This window comes from Sinocyclocheilus rhinocerous, unplaced genomic scaffold (genome assembly GCF_001515625.1).
Source record: "Sinocyclocheilus rhinocerous isolate Xijiao unplaced genomic scaffold, SAMN03320098_v1.1 scaffold165, whole genome shotgun sequence".
Taxonomy (NCBI): Eukaryota; Metazoa; Chordata; class Actinopteri; order Cypriniformes; family Cyprinidae; genus Sinocyclocheilus; species Sinocyclocheilus rhinocerous.
In genome coordinates, this window is record NW_015630990.1 from 29,814 (window position 1) to 53,007 (window position 23,194).

At 37.5% G+C, this 23,194-nt stretch overlaps 1 protein-coding gene across 2 annotated transcripts in view; it reads left to right on the plus strand.

Annotated features, from left to right (window-relative positions):
• Nucleotides 1-3,823: 3,823 nt before the first annotated feature.
• Nucleotides 3,824-23,194, plus strand: part of LOC107740907 (Krueppel-like factor 12) — a 59,730-nt gene continuing 40,359 nt past the window's right edge. Inside the window, exon 1 of one of the 2 annotated variants that reach the window (XM_016553453.1) lies at nt 3,824-3,990. The gene's annotated coding sequence lies outside the window, so the exon portion shown is untranslated. Of the gene's footprint in view, nt 3,991-4,014; nt 4,173-23,194 lie in introns of those variants that run through there. The other variant, XM_016553452.1, reaches the window with a different exon arrangement.

Genomic DNA, 23,194 nt, shown 5'->3' on the forward strand with positions numbered 1-23,194 from the left:
TAATGAAATAAAACCATTGACCCTAAGTCCCTGATCTCGTTTTTAAAGTCCTTCTATGGTCTGTGGTCCTTTCGTGGCCTTCTCTTGTCGACAATTGGTGGAAATTTCACAGTAAACCTTCTGTAACATTTGAAAGAACTGAATGTCTAGATTTTCTGAAAGAAAAAAACAAAAAAAAATGTGAGTGGTTCTTGGCTATAGGGTGTTGTGAGTGGTTGCCATGCCATTGCTATGCGGTTGCTAAGGTGTCATGAGTGGTTGCTAGGCTGTTCTGGGAGGTTGCTAACTGGACCAAGTCAAAAAAGGCACAAGTCTCTATGATTTTCTGGTCCCTAGATATGGCTCAGCTCCCCCCTTCAGTGTAAGCATGCAGGATTTTTCACTTGGATTATCCTCTGACAGGCTAAAATCATCAGTCCGATTACTTTGAAAAGAAGCTGCACACCTCTCCTTTAAACACTACTTCATTTGAAGCATCATTTACATTTGCATTATTCACTTTATTTTAAAACAGATCCATAACCCAAACAGTGAGCAATAATAATAGTCATGCTGGCCTCATCTATTTCAAAATCATTTCAAATGTATGTATATGTATTTGTGTTATAGAGCCTAAAAAGAGGAATCTTCAAACATTTGAGACTAAACTTGATTTGAACTGGCATGCCATTGAGGAAACACAAGGTTCCTCCCAGAATTGTAGCAAACCGTTCATCACACTTAAGAGATCAGAGCCTATACAAATGAAGTGACCAGACAACATGGAGGAACACCCTGCCACAACAGACTTGTCTTTCTCAGATCTTCTGGATGATTTGAGCTGTGGACCTCTGAGCATGACCTCACCCACAAAATTCACATATTGTTTTAATAACTGAAGCAAACCAGATTCTTTAATTTGTATTCAACTAGAAACTGCTTATTCTCAATTAACTTAATGTTGAACATGGAACAGATGATGAATCTTACATTAAAATATAATTTTGCCAGTTTTCTCATGATTCATTTAGGAATTTCTTATATGAATGAAAATAATTTGTTGATAATATGGTATGATGGTACTGTACAATTAGCAATTTTTCATATATTTGATTTTTCATTTGTTTTTTATTTGTTTGATAATATCATGCTACTTGTTTGTAAGTTGATTCAGAGTCTAAAACTGGGAAAGAGCCATGTCCATGCATCGTTGGAGTTTGATCGTATTAAAATTCAAAGAATATAATAACCTTTCAGGAATATAATTTTCAATTAGCTTCTAAATTTACTGCAGGGGCTGAACCTACCTCTGTGTAATCTGATTTCTAATCCAGACATATAATTTAATTTCACTTTGAATCTCTTTGTGATTGATTTAATTTGAAATTGAACAATAAATAGACTCTTAGTCAGTACACAAATCTATTATCGTAGTGACAGTCCTCAATTACAGCTGTAAAGGACGTGCTCAAAATGTCGTGATATTTATATTCCAGTCAAATTTGACAGTGAAATGCTGTGAAGTGATCCCTTTTCTTGTTCTGTGCAGAACGTGCAGGGCAGGCTCACAGACAGCGGTGAGTTACCCAGTGGGAGACGCATTTGTTGCTCAGTGACCGGGTCTCTTATGCAGCCGGGAAAGCTGTATGGCTAATGCGCCATCAACACATTTCCCAGTTTCCATGCTCTGCCGTAGATCGCTAAGTACTTTGTTTGTTGATGGCCCACCATTGCCCTCATCAAACGCTAGTTCTTCACACTAGGACATTGGAGTTATTGTTTTGATCAGTTTGTAAGTTTTTCTTATCAAACTGTCACAGTCAAAGCTGTCTAAATGTTAAAAGGTTTACGAAAATACAAAACAAAATCTCTCATGCCATTTTAATCCTATTATTTAATGTGTAAAACTGAAATTTTAAGCCATGTGGACCAGGGGCAGTCATGGTTACCATTCACGTCCATTGGATAGAAAAGAGCAGCTTGGATAGTCTGCTAAACATCTCCTTTTGTGTTTCACACAAGAGAGAAAGTCAATCAGGTTTGAGCATCATGAGAATTAATATATTGACAAACTATCCCTTTAAAATGGACCCTGTAGACATGTCCTTTCTAATGCTGAAATAAATTAGGATTGCTGGAGGGATGACAGTCACGTCTATACTTTGGACCAGGCAGATGGAACCGGATTCTTTGTTGGCATGTAATTTATGGTTGAAGTGTAAATGTGTATATATTGGCCTACATGGGTTTGGTTAATCTTATCACCTTACACCAACTGTTTGCCTGCTATGTAGTTAACCATGGTAAACACGGACATTGGAGCCCACCTAATCGCCTTGGGTCCTTTCCGTGCCACAGCTGTAATCAAGGGTGTTCACTCTTTTTCTGTCTTCCTTTCTCTCTCTCCTCTTTGCAGGGGAGCTAAGATGGGGCCATGTTCCCTGGCAGAATTCCATACACGGCTCACCCTCCCACTGGAACGCCTGATTCCAGTTCAGCCCTTTACAAGACATGCCAGGACCCTTTGTGTGCCAGGCTGGGCTGGGTGTGCGGGCAGAGCGGGACTGCTTCCTCGATGTCATTATTGCTGGGGAAATTGCCACTCTTGTCAGAGGCTGCAGCTGGGTGGTATAGCATTTCATAAAGAAGCATCAGGGCTAATCAGCATTAAAAGCATCAGCAGAGCGGTATTTCAATGGCCATTTTGTCAGACACAAGAATACAAGTCTTTGTTTTCTCCCGTGTAATTCACAATGATGATCTTGTATTGATATGTCGTATAATTATCACACAGTTACAGCGGACATGGGTTCTCCTTTGCAGGAATCAATATTACATTACTTTTTAGATCTGAGAAATATCATCTGCATGTCTCAAGTGCCAAAATATTTGATGTGTTACACCTCAGTATTTAAAATCACTATATATAGGAAATGGACTGTTAAGGATGCCTCTGCACAACCTTTAATTGTCAAAGATTGGGTCCCAAATTTAAGTCTCCATTGCATACAGTTACAGTATTCTTTAAATCACTATCCACCCCATCAGTATGTGTGTGTGCAGAACACAAAGTCTATCAGAGATGACTCCGTTTCCTATACATTAATTAGGATTCCCAGAAGAGCGAATCTGCATTTTGAAAACCGTAGCTGCCTCTTCAACAAACCATGGTTGAGCTTTCACAACATTCCCTTATGCATGCTTGCATGAACAGAAATAAATGGCTTCTGTTGAATTTCAGTAGAGATGCATTCGTAATCGAAAGGAGAGCAGTGTGTGATGACTAATAGAAATTGAGCCAATTAAGAGCTGCGTGTGGCTGGCATTTATATTTTTATATTTACGTTCTCAGCAGATGGTTTCTTACTGAAACCGCTTAATACAGACACAAAATATTTCAAGGTATTTCTTTGTATGTTAAATGTCTACAGATAATTACTGTAGGATAATAAACTAAAATTTTGATGTTTTCAATTTGGGATAAATATTACAGTACATCAAAATCTAATTTTTGCTCTTAATCGCCAAAAAGAAAACTGCAAGTGAGGTTTTAAATGTAAGATTGTAATACAGCTTGACAGTTTTGATAATAATATGTAATCATTATATTAATATATAATATAATATACAATATATAATATATAATATAATATATAAATGATTTACTTTAAAAACATTAATTTAATTAACACAAATGTTTACATGCTTTCCTCTTTTAAGCTTTTTTAATTGTCAGATTCTAAACTTATAGGGCACATTTTGTGAGGAAATATACCTACTTTCTCTCCCTCCATCTCCCCATCTCTCTCTCTTTTTCTCTCTTCCCCTTTAAACGGGGAGGTACTCTAGCGTTTCTCCACTGCCTGGGCTCAGAGACATGTCGGAAACCTCCCACGAGGGGCCCCGTGTAATTCGATGCATGCTGTTAAAGCTTAGAGTATATTGTCTTCTCTTGCTTATGAAGCCTCCACCCACCGGCCCACCCTACATTTAACAGATCATGTGACCGTGGTAAGTCATTTGCAAGTACAACAGTTCTCTGTGAGCTCCCATTCATTTCCTGAGAACTGCCCTGAGCAGCTGAGAGGAGCTGAGAGGGGAGGGAGTCGCACACACACACACACACACACACACACAGACAGAGAGGACTGTATAAGGAAGACAGTTTCTGTCGCTCTGCAGCTCCTGGTCAGGTCAGTGTATATTTTATTCTCCTTTGCTTTTTCTCACTGTTCTTTTTCCTTTTCTTCTTTGAATGCCTCTGTCTTGCTTGTTTGTCTCTGCTCTGTGCATCTTGTTCAGCTGTCACTGTAGTCTTACGCCAAATGACAAGTCTGATGCTGTCCAGCCTTCTATAACAATTGCACAATGCAGGTGGCTAAAGATGTGAAATATAAGCGTGATATCATTGTTTTTTTTTTTCAATTTTCTATCTACATTAAGTGCTATATACAATAGAATGTTCCATAAAGTGGTTTGAAGTGTCTCAACAGAGTTCACAAAGTATGTGTAGGATTTTATATAGGTCGTTTAGTAAGATTTAGTTTTTTAAACAAGAAACGTGTTTTTTCTGGGTTAAATATTGACACGCTCTGAGAAAAGTGTGTGCCAGGGAAGGGAGGCAGAGGTCTCTAAGTGGCAACTGTTCCACTCTCGAAAAAGTTTGATCCCCCTCGTTTGGCATGCATGCATGAGCGTAAGTGAGTACGAGCATGTATGCATGCGTTTGCCGATGGCACGTGCATCTCCGAAGCGATGACAGGCTTCCCGGTGAGTGGAGTTACTGTGGTGACAAACTGGGGTAGGAATCAGAGACTCGAGTGGCGGAGGAAGGACAGCAACGGGGCGGGAGGCAAGCGTTTGTATGTGTGCGCTGGGGTGTTGCATGGGTGGTGTCGTGGATGTCATCTGCTCCTCAAGGAACAGTCATTGGTATTGATGGCTGGCTGTCAGTGACGGGCTCCTGGCTTGGTGCGCCTTGTCTGTGGGCTGGCCCGTGGCTGTTCTTTTCAATTACGGCAGACCTGGCCGCAATTGACAGTGAAGGCATTTGTTCGCGGAGAGAGTGTGGTGTGGAGGTCGATGTGCATTTGTGTGTGTGTGTAATTGTGGGTGGAGGTAGGATCCCCTATGTGTGTGTGTACTTTGATACGGTAACTGTCCTGATATGTGTGACTCTACACAGTGCAAATGTTGGTCACTCAGCCTTAAACTGTGAGGCAGCCACTGCTGCTCAAGGCTATTCTGCCAGAGATGAGGTTATTTAATGCTCTTACTGCGGTTAAGACCCTTGCTAAAGTGAGTGTATGTGTTGTCCAAAACACTAGTAAATGATACTATTGCTGCTGATACTGTAGTTCATGGTGACCACAATTGGCATTTAGTGGTGCTCGGTAAGCAACAGTTCCTGTTATTATTCCTCTTTTTTATGGTTAGGAATTTGAGTGATGCCTCAAATTGTGTGGCTTGTTCAGCAGAGTTGGACTAAGTGATCAGATTTACGATTTTCACCTGGCGGACTATAAAACGGTGGAAAAAAAGCCCTTCATTTTTATTCACACTGAATAAAGGATCTTTGAAGAAGCGTCTTTGAGGTAGTCTCTCATGTGTTGGGTCAGTAAGTAACCACCTAGCAACCACTTGGAACACCTTAGCAAATGCATAGCAACATGCTACAAGCCAGTCAGAACATCCTTAGCAACCACGACTAAAGCCCTGGCAACCACCCAGAACACCCTAGCGTTGTGGCGGAGAGTTTTGCACAGACAGGCAGAACCTACATTGTCGTAAAACAATTAGTTGGATCAGTTTTAGCATGTTCAAATCTAATTGATTTTAATTTTATATTTAGACATCTCTTTTGAATGCATTTAATTGGATTTTTTTTTTGAATCAAATCCATGTTGTTGTTGTTGTTTTAAAGAAATTAATACTTTTCTTAACCAAGGATGCATTGAATTGATCAAAAGGAAGAAAGGCATTTATAATATCACAAAAGATTTATAAATGTTCTTTTAAACTTTGTACCCTAGTGAAAAATAAATATACTATAATGTATTTGAAATACATTTATTTCATGCTAAATATACTACAAATTCATTTACATATTTACTGTGTGTACTTAATAAAAATACCCTGCAATTGTACTTTTGGCATAATAAACTGGTATAGCCTACTTAAAGTCTGCTGGAACCACTAATTTTGTGCTTAATGCACTTTAATTGTGTGGAAGTAGTGCTGAAGTCCAACTGAAGATGTACTGAAGTTTACTTGATTGTGCTAAAGTGGAACTATTACAAGTATACTTTAAATATTGTGCATTTAAAGACCGATATTATTCAAAGATCAAACAATATTCATCAATAGTGACATTAAAACACATTTTATGCTTAAAGCTGCAGTCCGTAACTTTTTTTGGTTAAAAATGATCCAAAATCAATATTTGAGCAAGTACATAACCAGCTAGTGTTCAAAACTATTGCCTTACTTTAGCCCAATTCACAACGGTTAGCTTATAATAATGTTTTCTAATTTGAGTGGTACGGGTAGGTTTTCTCGGGAAATTCGAGCATGGCACTGCGTCATTACGTCACGTCTGTAAACATAAAGAAGTTGTCCCGGCTACTAGGCTATTGCATGTGAGGATCCTGCAGGTGGCCGATCGTTTATAGCCTTTTCTCACAGCAGCCAGAATAATTAAATGTATCTTTTTTTTGGCGGATTGTAATACAGAAAGTATTATGTGTTTATGAAACACATGTGAATGAAATTAAATTATATTCCAGTTTTAAATGTGCTTCTGATTACAGATAGCCTGGGATTACACAAAATTTGTATTTTAAAGACAACCAGTTCGAAGGGAGCATAATTTTCTTTTTGGGTTAAAATAATTTCTTAATATAAAATTCGAATGGTATGACAATGACTGTACAGAAATTTAAATCTACATGCTAATACACACTATACTCATAGTCACGCAATGCTGATGTTGTTAACATTATTAATTTGAGAATAAAGTATAACAATAATAATAATAATAATAGCTGAGCCCACCCAAATGACTGTCTTGCCCACCCAATCAGAATTAGAATTGATTAAAACTAATCTAAAGCGGACTATATTTTGAGAAGTTTAAGCTATAGCTTGAGACTGCCCAAACAATCATAAAATAACTCCAGAAAATTGCAGCATTTTTCTTTTATTAGCTGAATGCAAGGCGCTGAATTCACGCGGAGGCTTCAGTCTGTTGCAGAAAAGCAGAGGCTGACAACGAGCGAAAACGGGCAGAAATATTTGTGTGAGTTTGCGAGTTATGAGGAGTTTAATACACGAATATGTATCATAGCCTACCACTGAAATTACCTGAGCAGTTTTAATGTTCTACAAGAAAAAAAACATCATTCAATAACGTGCGTTCATTGCATGGACTTGGCACGAGCATAGCCTATAAACGTCTAAAATGCATGTAGGCTATACAGTTGAAAGCTTACCCCTTTTGACTTGCTGTTAATGTTGAATGTATGAATTACTTACTATAGCAACAGTCGGCTCGACCGTATTATCCAGTGATGCAAACTATTCGACTTTCTTTCTTTTTTGTCGAATTCATAATATTTGTCTGTAATTCATAATTATTGTGACGACAATAGCATTGTCTTGCATTACATTACATTCAACATATTAGGAATACAACTGAAATTGAATGGGTGCATATTTTAAAATAAAAATAGCCTATTATTTGCAGTTCAGATTGAGTACTTTACAAAAAAAATCTTTTTATTTTATTTTATTTTATATTAATTTATTTATTTCCTTTACCATTACCATAGTGGTCTGGTCTTAATATTTTCCTCAAAACAATAGTCCCCCTAATGTTCTAGATATGATTATGGCCTTGTTTGGTATAAATAAAAAAGTTAGTTGAAAAAATCACCAGTGTAGAAACAATGATACAGAGAAAGAGAACAAAGAGGTTTTTATTATTATTATTATTCAATAAAGAAAAAAAAGTTTATTTTGTTGTGAAAGTGCATGATATTCTAGGCTGCCCATGAAAGCTTTTTTTCCAGTGTACATATAACAGCCTATAGTTAATATAGTTAATATAGCAATATCAACAGTATAAATATCTAGACTTGCAATATAATTATATTTTACTTTCAGTATAAATATATTTCCCCTTGCAATATAACCCCCCGACCTGCAACAGAAAAAATGCCCACCCACATGTCTGCCAGCCCACCCTTCTATAGCTGTCAAGAACCAGGTCTGATCGGCACATGCGCATCAGGCAGAGAGCCGCAGAAGTGAAGCACTCCCTCCCTTTCCACTGTGTTTGTCTTGGTGTGGAGGTGAGTGGTGATGAGCAAAAGACTAAAAGCTACCTGTGCCTCGAATTTACAGCTAATTACCCATAAGACAAAAGGCAATTATAGTTAATTTGTCTTGCTAACAGATTAATCGTTTGACAGCACTAATATAAAGTTTAATTATCATTTTTATATCAGTAAGTCTTGAGCATTATGTCAGTAAACATGTTAATAGATTTGAACTGTAATTATTTCATACTATACTATAGTATGAAATAAATGTATTTAAAATGTATTACTTTTTACTAGGGTATTCATCAAAGAATCTTAAAAAAATGTATCTTATTTTCAGAAAAATATAAAGCAGCACAACTGTTTTCAGCATTGATGATAAAAACGAATGTTTTTGAGCACCAAATCAGCATATTACAATGATTTTTGAAGGATCATGTGACACTAAAGGCTGGAGTAATGGCTGCTGAAAATCCAGCTTTGCCATCACAGGAATGAATTACATCCTGGTGTTGTGAGAGATTTAGACAATGAAATGACATATTTCAAAAGGTTTCACTTGATTTCATACATGTAGTCAGGAATTATAGTTTGGGAAAAGTCTAACTAGTAAAATGTGTACAAGTTATGTCACAATAACAACAGATGCAAGTAATCTTAGGCTACTCATGATATTCTCCACTGGATCTAGCGGCCCGATGCTTGGCGTTGTATTCTTCTTCTTCTGAGGTAAATTCTGGGTTATTGCTCTCAGCGCGTCTTCTTCCAGAAACAAAAAGTAGCCGGGATGAGCTCTTCACGTTTGTTTACGGATGATGTGGGCGTTTACATGCACGCGCTTCTCACATGGATGTTTAGAATCTGAAAAGCGCATCGGCTCCTGGGCGTGACCGCATTAGAGATAATGAGTTGAGACGAGAAAAACTGGACATCGTATTGGTTTCATACGGATTACTTTAACAGAGAATATTTGTTTTGGATGTGAATTACTGTACTTAATTTAAAAATAGACATTTCAAGCTTTCTATACATATATTTATCATGTCTTTGAGGCAAGTATTTGCGGAGATTCAGGTTGTTTTATTTACGTGTCTGTGAAGAGAGGTGACAGAGACCTAGACGGCGGAGAACGCACCCTGTTTATTTTCTTTATTTTACAAAAGCACATTGTTTTGTTGTTATTATGACTATACACACATAAAAGTAGATCCTTTGCAGTTTCAAACGATACCTTATTCTTATCTGTACGATCAAAACTGATGGAGTATTTTTAGTTCTTTTTGCGGTCATAAAGAAAATATGAGACAGACCGCACCAGTGTGGGCTTCGACCCCAGGGGGTTAAAATATATTAAAATATAAAACAGTGATTTTAAATTGTAACAACATTTCACAATATGACTGAATTGATCATAGAAATGCAGACTTGGTCAGCATAAGAAACTTAATTAAAAAACATTGACATTTTACCAACCCCAAACTTTTGAATGTTGCATACTGATATATTTAAAAGCATGTTAGATACACACTAATAAAAATCCAACATTTGATTTGATTCATTGACTTTGTGAAGTATATTTGTTTGACTCTATGGCCCCTATCAGAAGAGTATTGGAGGATTTTATCCGTGGCTCCCAGATAGCAATCAGCTAGATAGAGGGCTCAATAATGGGACCCAATAATCACAGGACAGCGTATCTGCTTATCACCTCTGCTTTACGTCGTGCTGGAGTGTTCCATTAAAGCGGTCTCTCTAGCCACACAAGTGGGCCCTGCTGGCCATGTGGATGAGGAATTAAAGGTTAGCGCCCTTCTGCTCGGAGGAGCTTCACACAGGTGGGCTGGGGATAGTGAATTATTGATGGGACTCGCCTGAGACTGGACACCTTGCCGAAGGGATTATCTGGGAAATCCTCGAAAGATACCCCCAGAGCTTCAGCCCAGGAAGTGGGCTGGATTCAGTCCCAAACCGGCCCCATCTGACCCAGGCTCAACCCAGGGGACTCAGGAATGCCCCTGTGGTCTACATTGCTGTCGGCCCCAGCTGATCAAATGCTCAGTTTTGCCCTCAATCCCACTTTAGTGACAAAACAGCTAAAGAGCACAGCACATTCGGAGCGCAGACTTGTTGAGGTAATGTTGGGTCTGTCACCGGTCCTGTCTGGCGGCACAGAGGGCGTGTCGTTTTAATGATACCCTTCACTGCACTGACGGATCCAGGTGTGTGTTCTGTATAGCCAGACTAAACTGAATGATTTCTGTGGTGCATAGTATGAAAAATAATTTGTCATTCCTTATTGTATCATGACATACAATATGTATTTGCGCTGAGGCTGGCTTCATGCATGTCAGTGAGTAAACTGAAGCATGTGACGGAGACAGAGTGTGTTCTTCAATTGAATAATGACTCACAAATGTTTGCAAACTCAGAAAGGAATGTTTTGATTGTTTGGTAATACTGGAGGGATGTGGATGCCACTACTTAGTATGTTCACCTACTTTCCATCTTATGTATGCTGTATAAAAGGGACGATCTGAGATTATCATGAGTATTTTTATTTTATTTTATATATTTTTTACACCATAAGAAAACGTACTGTCTAAGATAGTCATGAATATTTATGTATTTAGTTTATTTATGTCCAGACAGATTTCCTGTTTATTTATTTTTTCACAGATTCAGTTCATTTTTCATTTGATATGTTATTTAAAAATTGGGACAATTTGTGATTATTACGATCATGCATTTCTTTACGATTTCTTTTTGTCATTAATAATGTTCCGTTTGACGTTCGCTCTAAAAAAGGTACAATCTGAGATTATCATTAGTATTTTTTTATTTATTGAACAATTTCAGACCATTTCCATTTGATGTTTCTAAGAAAATAAATAAAAAATGTTTTTTCTGAGAAACAACAAATGGAAAATGGCCTGAAATTGTTCCATAAATAAATAACTAACAACAAATAAATAAAATTATGTAAATAAATGAAATGTATATTTATTTATTTACATAATTTAATTTATATAAATTGGATTGATTAAATAATTTCAGGCCATTTTCTTTTTGATATATATTTCAAAGAAAAGGGACGATTTGAGATTGTGATCATGAATTTATTCATTTATTTATTTATTTAGCAATTTCCATTTGCTGTATGTTTTTATGAAAAGGGACAATCTGAGATTATCACGATCATTCTTCAACAATATCTGTGATTAGCGCCCTTACAAAAACTACCCAACAGAAGAGTAGGGGAAAGAAGGAATTGTGGGTAACTACAGTACATGGGTCTGATGATCTCGCTCTTCCTCCTCATTTCAACATTTTGCTAAGCTGACAAAATATTCTAGTGCGTGTCCTCTGGTGTGTTCAACCCTTGACCCTCGTGTCCAGCCCTGGTTTGTTTACTGAAGCTGTGTGTGGTGAGGGGTGAGGGGGGAGGGATGATTGTTGAACACTCTGACACAGAAAGTAAGATGTGGAATTCTGCATCTACTTCAAGTGCACAAATGATTCACGACAACTGTCACTATTCAGTGTCAGTAACTCTGGATCACACTTTTTATTTCTGTCATGTACAGTATTCAGAACAGTCTTTATATGAATATCTGTAGTGATGTATTTACATATGTTTTTTTTTGTAATTAGACTTGGTATGGCTCTGCCTGACAATAAGAGAAATCAAAGACGACCAGACCTGCGCCGTACACTATCTATGTGCTGTTCTCTGCCTGTCGTCATGACAACACCGTTAGCGCACCTAGCTGCCGTCCCTTAACCTGAGATGACTTTTGGGAACTTAATGGAAAAAATAGATTCAGTATAATCCCTCAAAGCATAACAATACATTAAGATTTGCTCTGACTTATTTTTTAAAAAATTGGTCAGTCAGGGGACTCGGAAACCATCGGTAGGATGTTCTGAGATATGCATGAACTTTGTTAGCAGTTGTAGGTCTGGCGATCGGGGGGTTGAGAAATTATGCAAACAACATATGGAGTCCATTACTATCCAAAGGCAAAGCACAGCATGCATGGCTCAGCTTTGAGAGACTCAAACGTAAGTCCATGTCGTATAGTATAACCTCCCTCTGGCGACTTGCTCAAACACGTACCTGGCGCCTAATGCTGGATATTAGCAGAAAACTTGGAAAAGTAAACTGAAAAACAGATGCTGCATGTGAAGCATGAATATAAACCCAGCTGCTTATTCTATTAGGTGAGGCTATGGGTGCCAGAATGGGATTTAATTTAATTTTATTCTGTTTTTATTCAGTTTTTTATTTCTTATTTATATATTTATATATGTAAGAAAATGTAGACTGAGATTACCATGAGTATTTCTATCTATCTTTATTTAAATAACTATTTTTGGCCATTTTTCTTTGATATACACTCAAAGAAATGTACAATCTGAGACTATTGCGATCATAAATTTGTTAATTATTTTTGTCATGAACAATTTTGGGCCATTTTCCATTTGATATGTTTCTGTGGAAGGTCATCCATCCATCCATCCATCCATCCATCCATCCCAAACAATTTTGGGCCATTTTACACTTGATATTTTTCTAAAAAAGGGGACTTTCTGATATGATATTATATGATATTATATGATATGATATTATATTATATTTATTATATTATATTTATCTGTTTATGCTCAGACCCCTGATACCTGGCACCTAAATCCAGATATTAGCAAAAAAACGTGGAAAAAAAGCAAACTGAAAAGCAGACGCTGCATATGAAGCATGAACGTAAACCCAGCTGCTAATTCTATTAAGTGAGGCTATGGGTGCCGGAATGGGTCAAATTTCAGGTTAAAAATACCCTCACAAGGACTTCCTGTATTACTTAATGCTCAAGTGAGTTGAACTCTGAATTTTTGCTCTGAAGTTGTTGTTTTACTCAATGTGGCAAGAGCGCCAGTTATAGATTTGCAGAGAAAAACAGAACGTGCGAGATGAGTGTGTGCCTCGCTTCGTGTGTGTGTGTGTGTTGTGATAGTGTGTGTTCTTGTTTGGCATAAATGCCATTGCTCAGAGAGCGTGTGTAGGAGGTTCTACAAGAGGATGTGAGCTATGTAAATATGCACGTTCTGAAATTGTGAATCTGGGTTTACGCAAGGGAGATTTCTGTGTAGCTCCATCCTGTTCACATCGAACTTACTCAAATTCTGTAGGTGTTTCGTTGCAAAGTAGAAAATAAGTTTGTGTTTGTGCGTTCATACCTGGTTTGGTGATCTGAATGTGTGTGTTTATGTGTGTAGGGGGAGGGGGCAGGAGCGCAAGGCATTGAAAGGCTGCAGAGAGGCGTCTTAAATAACCTCTTCACCATTAAGGCTGGAGGATGCAGCCGACCCCCTGAGACATGAAGAGTGGGTTATTGTACTGATCATAATACGCTCCACCACCTCCACCCACAGACCTCCAGCCCTCCTCCCATCCACCTCCGCAAACACACTTAACAGACCCACTACATTGTATAACCCACGCTGCTATACATAGTACGACTGCTCTTATTTCCATGTGATGTTCAGCGACCAGTAGAATGACTATGAATGAAAGGCCCATAGCCGATCTCCTTATGGCGATGATGGCAGTTGTGTAACGGCAAGTGGCATTTAAGAGCTCCATTGAATTGCTATTATTTACAGAAAATCACTAGTCCCGATATGACAGCAGGTGGTATAATAAGACTTAATCTTCTGAAGAGAATGTTAGTGCTGCTAATCTAACTACTGTGATGCTAAAGTGTTGCTATGCAGTTTGCAAAGGCTATTTGCTTCTTAAGATGTTTTGGGTGGTTGCTTACTGGGTTCAGCACAAGCTTAGAAACAAACATAATAGCAGTGTTTTAGCACATACAACTAATTGTCAAATTTAGTTGCATAAGTGATATTGGCTGGTCAAACACACCACTCAACTAAACTCATATGATAAATTGTTATTATTATAATTAAAAATACATTGCCAGTTAAAAGCTTGGGGTCAGTAAGATTTTTAATGAAGTAAATTAATACACTCTTAAAAATAAAGGTTCTTAAAAGGTTCTTCACAGCAATACCATAGACGAACCATTTTTGGTTCCACAAAAGGTTCTTTAAAGAACCATCTCCTTCTTACCTTTTTATAATCTGAAGAAGCTTCTTTTGCCACAAAGAACCTTTTGTGAAACAGAAAGGTTCTTCAGATGTTAAAGGTTATTTTATGGAACCATTTAGACAAAAAAGGTTCTTCTATGGCATCGTGAAGCACCTTTATTTTTAAGAGTGTACTTTTGTTTAGAAAGAATACATTCAGTTGGTCAAAATTGACAGTAAAGACATTTATAATGTTAAAAAAGATTTGTATTTCAAATAAACGCTTGTTTTGAACTTTGTATTCTTCAAAGAATCCTGAAAAATATATAAAATTTTCCACAAAATACTGAGCAGCACAAATGTTTTCAACATTCATGTTAAGAAATTATTTTTGAGGACCATGTGACATAAAGACTGGAGTAATGGCTGCTGAAAATTCAGCTTTGCCATCCCATGAGTAAATTACATTTTACATATTACATTTTAAAATCTATAAAAAAAAAAAAAAAATAGTAGTTTATTTAGTTTAAAATAGTAATTTTAAACTGTAATAATATTTCACAGTATTACTTTTTTGACTGTATGTTTGGTCACATAAATGCAGTTTCTTGACTTCTTTCAGAAACATTTCAAAAATCTTACCAACCTCAAACAACAGTAGTGTATATAATATGTATGTGCTTTTTATAAGTGTTTACTTGAGTGAGTCACACTTCACTGTTGTAAGCATAAAGGTGAATATTTGCCCTAAGCATCTGACAGTGCACAGCTCGAGTGTGAAACAGTATTGTTGTTTGCTCATCTGTGTCTGATGTTTTCTTTGGATGGAACTTCTACCTTTCCAGCAAACAGAGATACCCTGTGGTCCACAGCTGGTGCGAACGCAGATGGCCCTTAAAAGTTAGCTTTGGACACCTTTAAATGGATTTACTTGAATGCTGGGGACAGCTGTGAGTGCCTTCTTAGCAGGCGTAAGATTTGAGAGGTGGGGCATTATTCTTAACTGTCAGTCACATCACAAGCAATTGTGGTTGAATGACAAACAGGATGTGCGTTACTAATTGGGAGAGCAATGTTGTTTCTATGTTTGTTTGTTAATTTATACATTTAAATAATATCCAGGGAATCAACTGGCTTTTCCACATAAGCCAACAGAGCTTTTAAATGTGTAATTGTTAAAGAGTAACACTTTGTATTCTTTTAGACAGTGAAGGGATTTTTGTACAGCAGTGATATTACTGACTGTCAAGACTGTCATTGGTCACATGTCAGTGACAGGACTGATTAGAATGGGCTGGGTTCATTAAAAGTGGATTAATGTCATGTGAATCAATGTGACATTACCACTACACGACTCGTTAGTCACAATGACCTGTCGCTAGAAAAACACAAAAGAGGTTTGATTTTTCATTTCTGTGGTCACAGTTCAGCTGTAGACGTCCTCGTTTTTTTGTGGACAGACCCCGTTTTTGGTGTCCTGTCCAGGCTGTAGCTGTCCTCAGAAATATGTGGATTCAAAAAAGCCAAGATAAAAGATTCAAAATACAAGATATTTCCATTACCATCTATTTATTTAAAAATTGTTGCCTTTATAAATACATTTAGGCTGTCTATAAATACATTTAGACTGTCTGTCAAGCAGCTATAGATCTTGTAAACAAGAGAGGCCAATAGATATGAATTAGCAGTTTGGATTTGTAGCTTTAGATTGCATTATTATAGATTGTGTAATTTAATATTACATAGCAGCTTAGTATAATAACTCCCTGTAATGCATTGTTTTGGATGCAAAACATTCTTTAGATTTTATAAGCATGCATTGATGTCTAAATGTGATTTAAATGTGGTTTAGTATCATTTATATCCTATTTTAGTATTTATTCATTTTTTTAATTGGCTTTTTATTTTTATATTTTCAGTTTTGTTTTTAATTTTAGTTTTAGTATATGCTTTTTGTTTTGTTTTTTAATATATCTGTTTAGCTTTTTATGTTCATTTCAGTTTTAGTTTTAGTAATTTTAGTACTTCAAATTAAACTTATTTCAGTGAGTTGCCAAAGCAACATTTCTAAATTTCAGTTATAAAACGTATAGTTCCAGTCCTTGATTATGATTGGCTGAGCTGCATTTGAAGCCATTGTATAATACTCTATAAACACATACCTGTGACCTCATTACATCAGTATTACTGGCCATTCTATTAAATATGGCTGAGAAAATACATTGCGTGGTGGAAGGATTATTAATGGGTTATCAATAAATTATTAAATTTTTGTTGCTGTGTGTTTATTTTATGAAAACTTGCCAGCTATATGTAGTAACTGTTCAGTAGTATTCCGTGGAACTATGACTTCTTGGGTTTGACTATTGCTATGACTAGGCCTGTCACGATAACAACTTTTTGTTGTGCGATATATTGCCCCAGAAATAATTGCGATAAGCGATATTATTGTTTGCTTTATTACGTTTTTATCTAATATTTATATTTTGTATATATACTTAATAGCTTGTGTTAACAATACCACTACTAAACTAGAAATGTCCCCAGTTTTCATTTGGGAAATCTGGTCACCTTACAGTACACCAACTGCAGACGTGACACACTATGAGAGGGAGAGAAAGAGAGAGAGAGAGAGCTGTGAGGCATTGCTGGTCAGAGGCAGTTCATTAGCTTTCTTTTCTGAATTGAAGATGAGGTTGGATTTCCAGTTCCTGTGCAAACTGAAGGCTTGGAGGGAGAAAATAGGAAGTAGGAGCAGCACATTCACACATGCACATTCCTTATTGATCCAGCACAGATCATCAGCATTTAAGTCCACCTCTCTCCAGCTAAATCCCTCTGCGGTGACCACTCCACCCATTCCATACCTCTCAGAGCAATTGAGGTTTTTGTGTCAGGTCTATTTTAAAGCACGGCCCCTGAGATCACTGCACTTTAACTAAAGGGGGAAGGGAAGAGGTGTGCTTGCAGTGGCTGCGGGGTCGCCCCTCTCTTGTGCCGCCAACCATTGCAGATTAGAGGTGTGTAATTAACAGCAGATTTCTATGTATTTAACTTTAGGGCTGAATAAATTATATATTTTGTTGTTTCTCTGAATTCGAAACTCTGAATTAAGTAGATAAAAAATGTTTTATGTAAAAACTAAAAGTAAAAATTTTCCGCACACTATTTTATTTTTTATTGTATTTTATTGAAACTTAACTACCAAATAAAGGATATTGAAATGAAGAAATTACAATATTCAGTTGTTGCATAATTTTATGTCGCCAGAAAAATCACTGCAAATATATTATGAATATTCTATATATGTCGCCCAACCCTAATTCAACTTTGTTGCTGATAAAACAGTATAACACTTTGGTGAGACGGATATACAGTGTACGTATGTATGTATACAGTGGTGATATGTTGGAAAATCATGAGAAATTTGTCAGAGGTCAGACAGATTTGGCAGAGAAACCAAAGCTCTGGAAGCCAGACAGGTTTACGAGAAGAAGCAAAACCACGTGAATGAAGAAAAACCCCCACAATGCCTTTGCTTTAGCTGTAAAGACGACCCTTTGCTGAGTTAAAAGCCTGCCACTCTACCTCCTGAAACTTCAAACAAAATAGCTCTGACTAAATGAGTTATGGATGTGTTTACTGATACTAAGCCCTTTAATTCTGTTTTCATAAACTTTGACACACATTTTTCAGTTGAAAAATGCTGATCAAGAACAGCTGATCAGGATACAAATATTGTTCAGCTGTGTAGGTGATGTGTGTTTTCTTAATACATTAGTATTAGTGTTTTTCTTAGCATGGGTTCCACTGAACATTGTTTTTTTTTTTTGTCATTTTGAAAAAGCATGTGTCAAGAATGGACTCTGTCCCCTCTTTTCCTCGATTCCCTTTTTCACAACTAGTGACCTCTCACCCCCATAGCACTGACCAATCAGTAAACAAACCTGACTGATATACTTTAGCTCATAATATTATGTAAAATGGGAAAGGATTTGAGAATAATAGTTGTGTTTTATGCAAATATTTGAAATCCTACGGGGCATTTTAATATCAGATTTCTTCCCTTTTCTCAATACCAAACAAACCGACTGACAGAAATAATTTCTCTTGATCCATCATAAATGTCCAGCCGTTTATATGCGAATGGTGCGGACTGGGGCAGTGTCTCATGGGCTGAGCTGTCTTATCCTCACTGGATCACTGACACAGGATCTCCCTCGTGCAGAAATAGCCAAAGCCCAAGGGCAATATGCTGGACTACGGGTGCTTCCGTAAGCCTGTGTTTTGGAAAGTTGGCCTAGTGTTTACAAGAGCCTCAGCGTTCTATTAAAGGTCTCTCACTTCCTATCAGGTGTGTGAGGCCTAGTGATGGGGGTAATGGGGTAAAATTGATGTACAGTACAGAGTCTTTTGACAGCTGGCCCCAGCATTTGACTGTGCTGATGGGCTTTAGGGCTTCTTCTGGGTGAACTGGATTATGCTCTGTGCATCTCGATTGCATTGACATGGCTGTAAAACGAGCATTCGAGAGTAGTACGTTCCCTTGTGACCTCATTTTTTTTTCTGGTCATGTCTTTCAGCACTTCTTCTGTTCATCTCTGAGTCAGAGTACATTTGTCACACTCAGAAAAATAAAGAGAGCTACAAGACAGCAAATCTTGGTTGGGGGCCCGAGTGAATGACAGGCATTGTTGTGTGGCTGTTTTTAGCCAGAGGAAAATGGCAAAGTGGGCTCCCTGAGGTGAAGCGCTACCGTCTGGATGCGCAGGGAGGAGAACACACGCTCACATTACTTATCCACAAACTCAGCTGGTACTGAAGCAGCACATCTCTCTAGAGCTCGAATCTAAAAAGGTCCCAAAAGTGACCAAAGTCTTAGTGCAGACTTGCCTGCCAAGGAAAATGCGCCTTATGAAATGGAAAGTCTGAAGTCATTCACAGTATGCCAGAAAAGATTAACCAAGAAATACAGTCCGCACCGAAGTATAGGAAGCATTGGGGTTAGAATCCATTATATCCAATAGATGGGAATGTGGACGTGATTGTATATGTTATGATGTTTTCTGAAATTCATTTGTTGTTCAGTTTGTGTATGGGTAGAAGTAAATTTTTTTTTTGTTAGCCGTCAAGAATTAAGTTCCTCTTCAAATGCAGTGCATACTCAGACAGTACATGTACATGAATTTTGATGTGTGAAATGAACTTGGTGATGCTGCACTTGTGAAAAAGTTTTAAGTGTGCAACGAAAAAGTCAGAGTCGGATGGCAGTGCCATAGTAATTATGTCATATAGTCATTCAATTTAAATTATTTTCAATTTATATATGTGCATTCATAATACAAATTGTTCCAAAACTTTTATTTTATCAGTTCATGCTGATTAATGGTTGACAGTAGATCTCAAAAATGATCATATGACCATTTGCGAAAAAAAAAATCTTGATAATGAAACAAACCTATCTTATCACAAAATTCCTCCTCCCTCTTGATTGGTTAAGGAGTTCCTATGTCCAGCATGACTGTAAAAGGAAAGGTGGTACTTAGCCTGCGTGTTCTCTGCTTGGGACGACAGAGTGCTGACTCATCATATTTGCTGTTTATGGGGCCTATAAAGAGGGAAGTGAGCTTGAGCTGAGTTCTGGTTGCAGACATTGTCTGGAAGTGTCCAGAGGAAACCATATTTTCCTTGCATCATGTGGACATTCTGTATGTAAATACAATTTTTGACTTAAGTGGTTACAGAATTTTTATTAGGAAGATCAGCAGGATGTAAAGATAAAGAAGAGCAAAAAAGTTTGACTTTGGAATGGAGCAATCTGTTTGGCCGACCAATGGAAGACTGTTTGTTTTTACAAACTGTTGGTAACCGTTCCGAAATTGCACATTTCATCTACAATATTTCCAAAGTGTTCGTTTTTTGCAATTCAAACGACCAGGTAATCTATTTGCAAGAGCTCAGTGGGGAGCAGCTCTCAATAGCTCTTCTCCTCAGTGTGGAGTCTGATGTTATGTAAAATGCTGTTCTTTTGCTCTGGTTGAGCCTGAGAGGCTCTCTTGGCATGTTTGAGTTCAGTGTTCTTGTCTGGCTCTTGGCTGGGCTCCAGTGCTTAAATCCCTACCTCCCTCCCCAACTACCTCCTCCTCCTCCTCCTCCTCCTCCTCTCATCCCCATCCACATTTCCCCCTTCGGCCCGTGGCAGCAGGACCAGCCTCTGTGCCACAGATGCCCACAGTTGCTCAGGGCTCTCGACATGGGAACAAAGCATTGGCAGGACCAAGGGAACCCGTCTGTTAGTGTGCTACTCCTCCAGTGCAAAAATCTAAAATTTCAGATATGAAGCGCCTCCAAGCAGTAGGATGATCATCCTGCTCCTCTTTCTTTTCTGCTCATGTTCCAAATGAATTTTGTTATTCTGAAATTTCTTGGTGTTTTTTGAATATGTTATGCTAGGGTACATGTATCGGTACAGTAACATATCGGTTATTGGCTGATATTAGATTTTTTTTATTGGATGTTGGATACATATTGGCCTACTGTACAGTATATTGAATATTCTATTGTGCATGCAGTGTTGTTAATTAAAATGAAAGCTATTAAAATGTTTTTTTTTTTTTTTTTTTTTTAGTGAAATAAATCAAAAATAAAATATAAATATTAGACGAAAAACTTTTTTCTAGTTAGTTGTCTAGGCAAAAGTTAAAATTTTTGTTTAAGTTGACGTGCTGAAATAAAACTGAAATAAATAATTATAATATAAAACTATATATTAATATTTAAAAATATAAAAAATGTAAAACTAATACAAATGACAAAAGTACATAAAATTACTAAAACTAAATTTAAAATGAAAAATGAAAATATACAAATAAACGCTAATTCAAAATTGTAATATAATAGTAAAAATTGCTAAAATAACACTGCATTTTTAGTTCCCCTATTTTTGCATTATTAAATGTGAACTTTAGCAAATCTTAAGATGAATTAACTGTCATGCTGCACATGTAATGTTGTGATGTGTAAATTCACTTGAAACAAATAAAGTTTTTGTATTTCCTTTTTAGTTTATTTAGATAAAATAGTATAGAATTTTGATATCGGACATATCTGAGGAAATTTTAATATCCTAACCCTAACACAAGAACAATGATTGACTTTGGCCAGAATTTTAAATGTCAGACAAGTTTTATACACCTTGAGCCAAGTTTTATACACCTTGAGCCTCGACAGATTTATATTACTCTAGAAATACCTCCAAACCACTTAAATAGAGGTTCCTCCTGTGCTGTAACGCCCCTCACATCAATGCCACACTAGGCTTAGTAAGGCAGAAAGTTACACAATGAGGTATGCAACCGGCTCCAGGGGCAAGTTGAATGCTCTTTAAATCATTGTGTAGCAAGGTCAGCGTGGGGTCCAGGAAGGTCAGGCTTTTCCACCCAGGCCTGTCACCTCATATTGATTCGCTCGTCATTCGTTGGGGTCTGCTCGGCGATTCCGCCCCCGCGCCGTGTCTCCATCGGCACTCACGTCCATCGGGGAGATCTGGAGCTATGGCTGGGCATGGGAGTGCCAGCCAATCCCCTCCCCTGGCTCCCCCATCCTCAGCCAGAATCAATCCCAGGCGGGCCCCCTCCCTGTTGCCCCATTTCCAGTTGAATTGCCCTCATTCTTCTCAGGGAGCCTCTCGGGGGATGGCTCCAGCCGTGCATGGCAATGAGATGCCTGAGCACTCAGCTACTGCACCTCCCATGTTCATAACACTCACACCTGGGATCACCATTTCATTTTAGCGTCCCGGTGAAATGGAAAGGTGATCTTAATCTCTCTCTCGCTCGATTGCTCTCTTTCCATTTCTTCAGATCTTTAAAGGGATAGTTGCCCAAAAATGAAAATTCTGTCATCAATTACTCACCCTCGTGTCATTTCAAAGCTGTATGACTTTCTTTCTTTTGTGAAACATGTCTCAATGGTTTTTTTGACCACACAATGAAAGTCGATGGGATCCAAACTTTTTATTTATTGTATGGATAAAAACAGATAAAACATTTTTTTAAATATAAGAATGTCTTTCCAAATCTGTATGACTTTCTTTCTTCTGAGGAAGACAAAAGATATATTGAAAATTTATTTTTCCCCCATACTGTGATAGTCAATGGGGGTCCAAACTTTTATTTACTGTATGGATAAAAACAGATGAAACATTCTTTAAAATAAGAATGTCTTCTCAAACCTGTATGACTGACTGAAAAATGTCTCAATGTTTTTTTTTTTTTTGACCATACAATAAAAACCAATGGGGTCCAAACAATATCATAACATCTAAGTCTTAATGTGAAAATTCCTTTGTTAGGGTCTTCAGGGTATTGCACTGACAGTATTCTTGATTAGATAAATCACACCGATTTGACGAGGAACATTTGCTCTGTTTGGAGGATAACAGATCTAGAATTAGTCATCGTTACTCTTGCCCGTCGTATCACCTTGGCACTGTTAACTACAGTTGGCGATGCAACATCCTCCATCACAACCCCTTGATTAAGTGTTAATCAACTGGAGCTAAGATAGACAAATTGTGCCTAAATGTTAACCTCGTGGTGCTATACTCAATTATGCTAATAATCTGTTCATTTGATGGTTAATGAAACAACTGAGACCTTGCTCTTGGTATTGATTTCCCATTTGGCGCTCTCTTAAGGGACAAGGTTAGTTAGGCAAGAGGTTGGCTCATTTATCTGATCTAATGATCAATGTCTCAGAGTGATATGCTTACACAATACACACGAGCGTGATGACAGCTCCTTGGG